We start from the raw sequence: 7020 nt of genomic DNA on the forward strand, positions 1-7020 counted from the left end.
TTATTTTTTTAAAGATTTTATTTATTTATTTGACAGAGATAGAGACAGCCAGCGAGAGAGGGAACACAAGCAGGGGGAGTGGGAGAGGAAGAAGCAGGCCCACAGCGGAGGAGCCTGATGTGGGGCTCGATCCCATAACGCCGGGATCACGCCCTGAGCTGAAGGCAGACGCGTAACCGCTGTGCCACCCAGGCGCCCCTAATNGTGGGAGAGGAAGAAGCAGGCCCACAGCGGAGGAGCCTGATGTGGGGCTCAATCCCATAATGCCGGGATCACGCCCTGAGCCGAAGGCAAACGCTTAACCGCTGTGCCACCCAGGCGCCCCGAGAAATTTCATTTTTAATCAATCAAAGGCACTCACTTACAGAAAATAAAATCATTGATCCTTTCATAAAGTGAAAAAAATGTATAAAGCAAAAAAATTTTATTATCCAAGACCTTATTTCTTTGAATTGCTTAAACTGAGGTCCAAAAGATGAAATATTCCAAAGTATGGAATCAAGGGAAATGTAGTCTTACATAGAATATTGTCACAGCTGGAAGGGGGTTAGCATTCCAGTTAGGGGGGAAGGGGTGTTACCCCCTTATGTCAATCCAGAGGTCAATAACACCAAGTTTTTTTCTCTTCCCTGTTTTCAGTCTTGAAAGCAAATGATCTAATCAAAGTATTTATACAGAGATGATTCACTTCTTGTGTTAACTTATGATGTCAGAATTTTGCAATAGGGCGGAGTTGAATTCACAATGGATTTCCACACTCCAATGTGGCTCCCACAAAGATGAGCCTGTGGCTATTTATAGCACGAGACAGAGCCTCTATTTGGTGCCACTGCTCAGACCCAGAATCTGGGGAGCAGACAACACAATCGTGAGAAGTCAGTGATGGATATGCTTTCCCCGTCGTCCCTGGGCCTCTGTTTCCACTCCAGCCACACAGGTGGGTGGGACATGGCTGAACAAAAGAAAGCATTCTTCTTGAGGGTCCTTAATCGGAAAGGAGAGCATGGGGGAACCTCTCATTAGACAGCTCTGTTGGGACTGCTTCATCTTTGAAACATGGAGCCGTGTGATGGCTATTCAGCTTGGCCACATGTACACCGAAAAAAGACGCGTTTAGAATTTGGAAATCTCAGTGATAGGCCTCCGAAGAAGTGACCGAACTTCATTCATTGCACTAACACATGCTAGTTGCCTCCCGCAAGCCAGGACCTCGCTTGGTGTGAGACCAGGCTGCCAGGCTCTGCGGAGCTCAGGACCTTAGCATAGGCGGCATCTCACAGCCATTGAACTGCCAATTCCAAATGAGGCAGAGGCAGGGCTTGAACCCGGCAGAATGAAGTGATGACAGCCGCTGCTCTCATTCAGTCATTTGCTCTGCGAACATACTCGGTGCCACCAGTGGCACAATCAGGAGGAATCAGATAGAGCCCCTGCCTTCAGAGGAGCTCCGGTCCATCAGTATGAGTGGCAACACAGTCCAACAATTGGAACAACTAGACTGACACTTCAGTCTGGTGTGGTGAGCGCTACAGCGGCTAGGCCCAGGGGAGGGGCCTGAGGTGGTCAGAGGAGGCCTGAGCTAAGTGGTATGTTGGCACTTCAGTGGCCTTCAACGAACCACACCCCTTAGTAGTCATCTCCTTGTGTGGTCCCCTCCCATGGTGAGTCTGAGTTTGGCCCTGTGACTACGTTAGGCCAATGGGACATCAGCAAGAATGCAAGTTGCAGCTGGATAAGCACTCACACATTCTTCTTGGAACCCGGCCGCCATGCTTTAAGGAGACTCAGTCTACCAGGTGGACAAGCCCACATGGAAGAGAACTGCCCTCTCAACCAACAGCCTCAGCTAAGCTCCAGCTGGTGGTGGGCACCAACTGCCAGCTATGTGGGTGGAGCCATTTGAACCTTCCTCCCTAACACCTCAGCCAACACCATGGGAAGCAGGAGAACGGCCTGAGCCAATCCACAGAATCCTGAGACATAATAAATTGTTACTGTCATAAGCCACTATGTGCTGGGATGTTTCGTTCCACAGCAAAGGATACCGAAACAAGCTTGAGTCTTAATGGTGGCAGAGAAGTCAGCCAAGCCAACAGAGGAAAAGAAGGGCATTCTAGAATAGGAGGCATGAGATAGCATGACATACTCAGGTCCGAAGCAGAGTGATATGGCCAGCATATGGGGCATAAGGTAGAGAGGAGCAACTGCTGGAACTGAGGAGACTGGCCGGGCTCAGACCAGAACATCTGCAGATGGGTGAGGAATTCCAAAACCAGCCCTGGGTTCAGTGGTTCCCTAAGAGGACTCACAGGACTCCGAGAGTTGTGCTCACAGCTGTGATTTATTAGAACGACAGGATGCCAAGCAAGATGAGCAAAAGGAAAGGCACATGGGGCCAAGCCTGGGGACACCCAGGTGCAAGGGAAATTGTCTTTCTTGAGGCCGCTGCGTCCTCTCCCAGGGAGTCACACAGAACACACTCACTTCCCCCAGCAGTGAGCTGTGACAACGTATGCAAAACATTGCCAACCAAGGAAGCTCGCTAGAGAATCGGCGCCCAGGATTTTTACGGGGGGCCACGAGGCTTGATTTTTTATGCCAACCTGGCAAAGCTACGGTGCCCAGGTGTTTGGTCAAACACGAATCTAGACGCTGCCCTGACGGTATTTTTCAGGTGTGATTAACATATAAATCAGTAGATCTTAAATAAAGCTGATTACTCTCTGCAATGTGAGTAGGTCTCATGCAACCAGGGGAAAACCTTATGCACAAGCCTGAAATGTCCCGAAGAAAAGAGAATTCTCCTGTAGACTGCAACATAGACACCCGGCCTGTGTTTCCAGCCTGCTGCCCTGCAGAATTTGGGCTCCACTCTGAATTTCCAGGCTGCCGGTCTGCCCTACAGATTTCAAAGCTGCCAGCCCCCACAATTGCATGAGCCAATTCCTTAAAATGAATCACTCACTCCCCCTCTCTATGGATGTATATCCCGTTGGTTCCCTTTCTCTGAAGAACTGTGCTAAGTAGCCCCTCCCTGGCATGTGCCCAAACCCCAGACTCCCAGAAGAAAGGAGGTGTTTAGCAGGGGCTATCGTGTTTGCACAAACATTTTAGCAGAGTGAACCGCTCTTCTCAGCTACTGGTGGGGACCCTCCTAAAATCTCAGTTCCCAGATGCCCATGAAGGGCAACCTGCTGAGCAGGCCTTTGTAAGAATAAGCAGCAGGGCTGCTGTGTTAACTCCTTTCTGTACAGAAGGTAATAGTTCACACTGTAGGCACTAGGGAGCCGTTGAACTTCTTTAAGTGTAAATACATTATTCCACTGAAGATTTTAGGTGTGTGTGTGGGAGAGAGAGAAGGATGACATACTGTTTTGTTTCATGAGGCCACGCCAGCAGCATGTAGGGGAGGGCCCAAAGAAGGGGCAAGTAGGGAAGTAGGCCTCCAACTCGAGGACCTCTCTAGTCAACAGCCAGGATGGAGAGAACAGGGTGTATTTAAGAAAACAATAGGAGCTGTGGAAGGTGTGTTCCCCCCTCCAGGCTGTTACCTCCCCTCCCCGTCAGTGAGAGCCTCAGAGAGGGTAAGCGGGTGTGTGTGTCTGTCTGTCTGTGTCTGTCTGCTGGGGCCATCTCAGCTCCCACACCAGTTCTCCTGTGGCTGCAGGAGAAGAGGCAGGAGAGGGCTAGATCTGTGTGCATCCAGGAGGTAATCAGCCAACTGGAACCCTGAGTCCCCCCACACCCACCCCTGGTCTCGCTCCTCCCACCACAATACACAGGAGGCTGGAGGTGCCGGGAATGCCAGCAGGGCCCGAGGGCGCAGAGAACCTCGAAGGGGAGAGCCCATCCTAGGAGCCCTAGGCTCGTACTGCTCCCGCTGTGGTCCCACGAGCAGCAACAGCAGCATTTCTCGCAAGCTTGTTAGAGACGGAGAGTCTCAGGCCCCAGCCCAGCCCAGGCCTCTACAGAATCAGAACCCAGAGCCCCGCACAGTGTGAACAGTGGAGTTGGAGAAGCACTGCCCTCAGCTTGTGCCCGTGGACTGTGCTGGAGGAAGCAGGGCAGCGGCGGTTCAGGGAAGAGTGTGCTGTACTGGGCCTGCAGCTGACCACCTGCGTCGTCCGGGCCGTCGTCTTCCTCAGCGTCGGTTCTCAGCCAAGAGGGGGGCATTCGGAGTGCCTCCTCCGTCACTAGGCTATTGTGAGTTAAATGAGTGAGTGCGTGTAAAGTGTTTTTTTTAATAATAATTTTTATTATGTTATGTTAGTCACCATACAGTATATCCTTAGTTGTTGATGTGGTGTTCCATGATTCATATTTGTAAAGTATTTAGGACATGCTGTGTCCCTGGAAACTGTCCTTCCAGAAGGCTCATCCAGCTTCTGCTTGTCCTGCCCCCCCATCAACACACACACACACACTCCCCCACTGCCAGGCCGGGGGGACAGCCATTCTTCATCGGACCACCCTGATGGGAGAAGAACCCTCCCGTAGCTCCCGGAAGCTGTGGATGAGGTGACAGAAGGGGCCTGCTCCCTCGTCCTAGGCCAGCCCTTCAGTTCTTGGAAAAGCACTCCCTCTCCAAGCCAGCTCATCTCCAGCAGTTCCGGCCCCTGTGACCCATCCCTGCAGGCCCTGGCTGCCCGCCTGGGCGCCGGCCTCTCCACACACAGCGTTTTAACGCTGCCCTTCTTAAGGGACCCTCCTGAGGTCAGGTCACGACTCCAGGGATGGCCTCACCTGGTGCCTTCAGACCTTCCCGGGCTGCAGGGCAGGCCAGTCAGATGGCTGCGGGACGAGGCCCCCGCCAGAGGCGCTGCCGCCAAGGTACCCCAGGTGGAGTGGATTCCGAGCCGCCCAAAAGGATCTGCCCGGAGCAGAGAGAATGTGGAACCCTCTGGACTCCCAGCCAGCACCCAAGGGGAGACCTGGGGAAAGGCAAGGCCCTTCAGTGGCTCCCAGACTCATGAGAGGGCGGCCCGACCGTCCCGCCCATCTATGTGAATCAACTTCGGCAATGTCCCCAGTCACGGTTAAAAGAGGCCAGAGGGCAGAGCATCGCAAATGGGGAGTGAGCTGCAATCTCTTGACCACAGTTGAATTTAGAACTTCCTTTTAAACTTTGGGCCGATGTTCTTGAAATGTAAACAAAGCAAATAAGCCCTGAGGAATAATAATGGCAGTGATGAAAATTAACAGGTCTCACAACTGAGTTTGGGGACTTGGTGTTGCTACTGCTTAATTCTTGATATGCATTACTTCATCTACGCATCACAGCAAGCCTGAGCGAAGTGCGACAGGGACGAAAGGTGTCAATATTGACAGCCTATTCAGAAGCCACCTCCCCCTCGCCCCTTTCTAGGAGATTCTGGGTTTGCTTGCTGGACCACAGGCTCTTTCCTATGATCATTAGTGGGGAGGAGAATCGAAAGGAGCTGAAAGACTGAGTTGACTTACTTTTTTTTTTTTTTTGAGGCACAGAAATCTCGCACTTATTTTTTTTTAAATGTTTTTTTATTATATTATGTTAGTCACCATACAGTATATCCCCGGTTTCCAATGTAAAGTTCGATGCTTCATTAGTTGCGTATAACACCCAGTGCACCATGCAATACGTGCCCTCCTTACTACCCATCACCGGTCTATCCCATTCCCCTCCCCTCTGAAGCCCTCAGTTTATTTCTCATAGTCCATAGTTTCTCATGCTTCATTCCCCCTTCTGATTACCCCCCCTTTCTTTATCCCTTTCTTCCCCTACCGATCTTCCTAGTTCTTATGTTCCATAGATGAGAGAAATCATATGATAATTGTCTTTCTCTGCTTGACTTATTTCACTTAGCATTATCTCCTCCAGTGCCGTCCATGTTGCAGCAAATGTTGAGAATTCGTTCTTTCTGATAGCTGAGTAATATTCCATTGTATATATGGACCACAGCTTCTTAATCCAGTCATCTGTTGAAGGGCATCTCGGCTCCTTCCATGATTTGGCTATTGTGGACAATGCAGCTATGAACATTGGGGTGCATATGGCCCTTCTCTTTACTACGTCTGTATCTTTGGGGTAAACACCCAGTAGTGCAATGGCTGGGTCATAGGGTAGTTCAATTTTTAACTTTTTAAGGGACCTCCACACTGTTTTCCAGAGTGGCTGTACCAACTTGCATTCCCACCAACAATGTAGGAGGGATCCCCTTTCTCCACATCCTCTCCAACAATTGTTGTTTCTTGCCTTGTCTATCTTTGCCATTCTAACTGGCGTAAGGTGGTATCTCAGTGTGGTTTTGATTTGAATTTCCCTGATGGCTAATGATTTTGAACATTTTTTCATGTGTCTGTTAGCCATTTGTATGTCTTCATTGGAAAAGTGTCTGTTCATATCTTCTGCCCATTTTATGATTTGTTTATTTGTTTCTCGTGTATTGAGTTTGAGAAGTTCTTTGTAGATCTTGGATACCAGTCCTTTATCTGTGGTGTCCTTTGCAAATATATTCTCCCATTCCGTGGGCTGTCTCTTAGTTTTTTTGACTGTTTCCTTGGCTGTGCAGAAGCTCTTTATCCTGATAAAGTCCCATAAGTTCATTTTATCTTTTATTTCTCTTGCCTTTGGAGATGTGTCGTGAAAAAGGTTGCTCTGGCCGATGTCATAGAAGTTGTTGCCTATGTTCTCCTCTAGAATTTTGATGGATTCCTGTCTCACATTGAGGTCTTTCATCCATTTGGAGTTTATTTTTGTGTATGGTGTGAGAGAGTGGTCAAGTTTCATTCTTTTGCATGTAGCTGTCCAATTTTCCCAGCACCATTTATTGAAGAGACTGTCTTTTTTCCACCGGATGTTTTTTCCTGCTTTATCAAAGATTAGTTGCCCAAAGAGCCGAGGGTCCATTTCTGGGTTCTCTATTCTGTTCCATTGGTCGATGTGTCTGTTTTTGTGCCAGTACCATGCTGTCTTTGTGATCACAGCTTTGTAGTACAGCTCGAAATCCGGCATTGTGATGCCCCCAGCTTTGTTTTTCCTTT

Source organism: Ailuropoda melanoleuca, chromosome 4 (assembly GCF_002007445.2).
Source record: "Ailuropoda melanoleuca isolate Jingjing chromosome 4, ASM200744v2, whole genome shotgun sequence".
Lineage (NCBI taxonomy): Eukaryota > Metazoa > Chordata > Mammalia > Carnivora > Ursidae > Ailuropoda > Ailuropoda melanoleuca.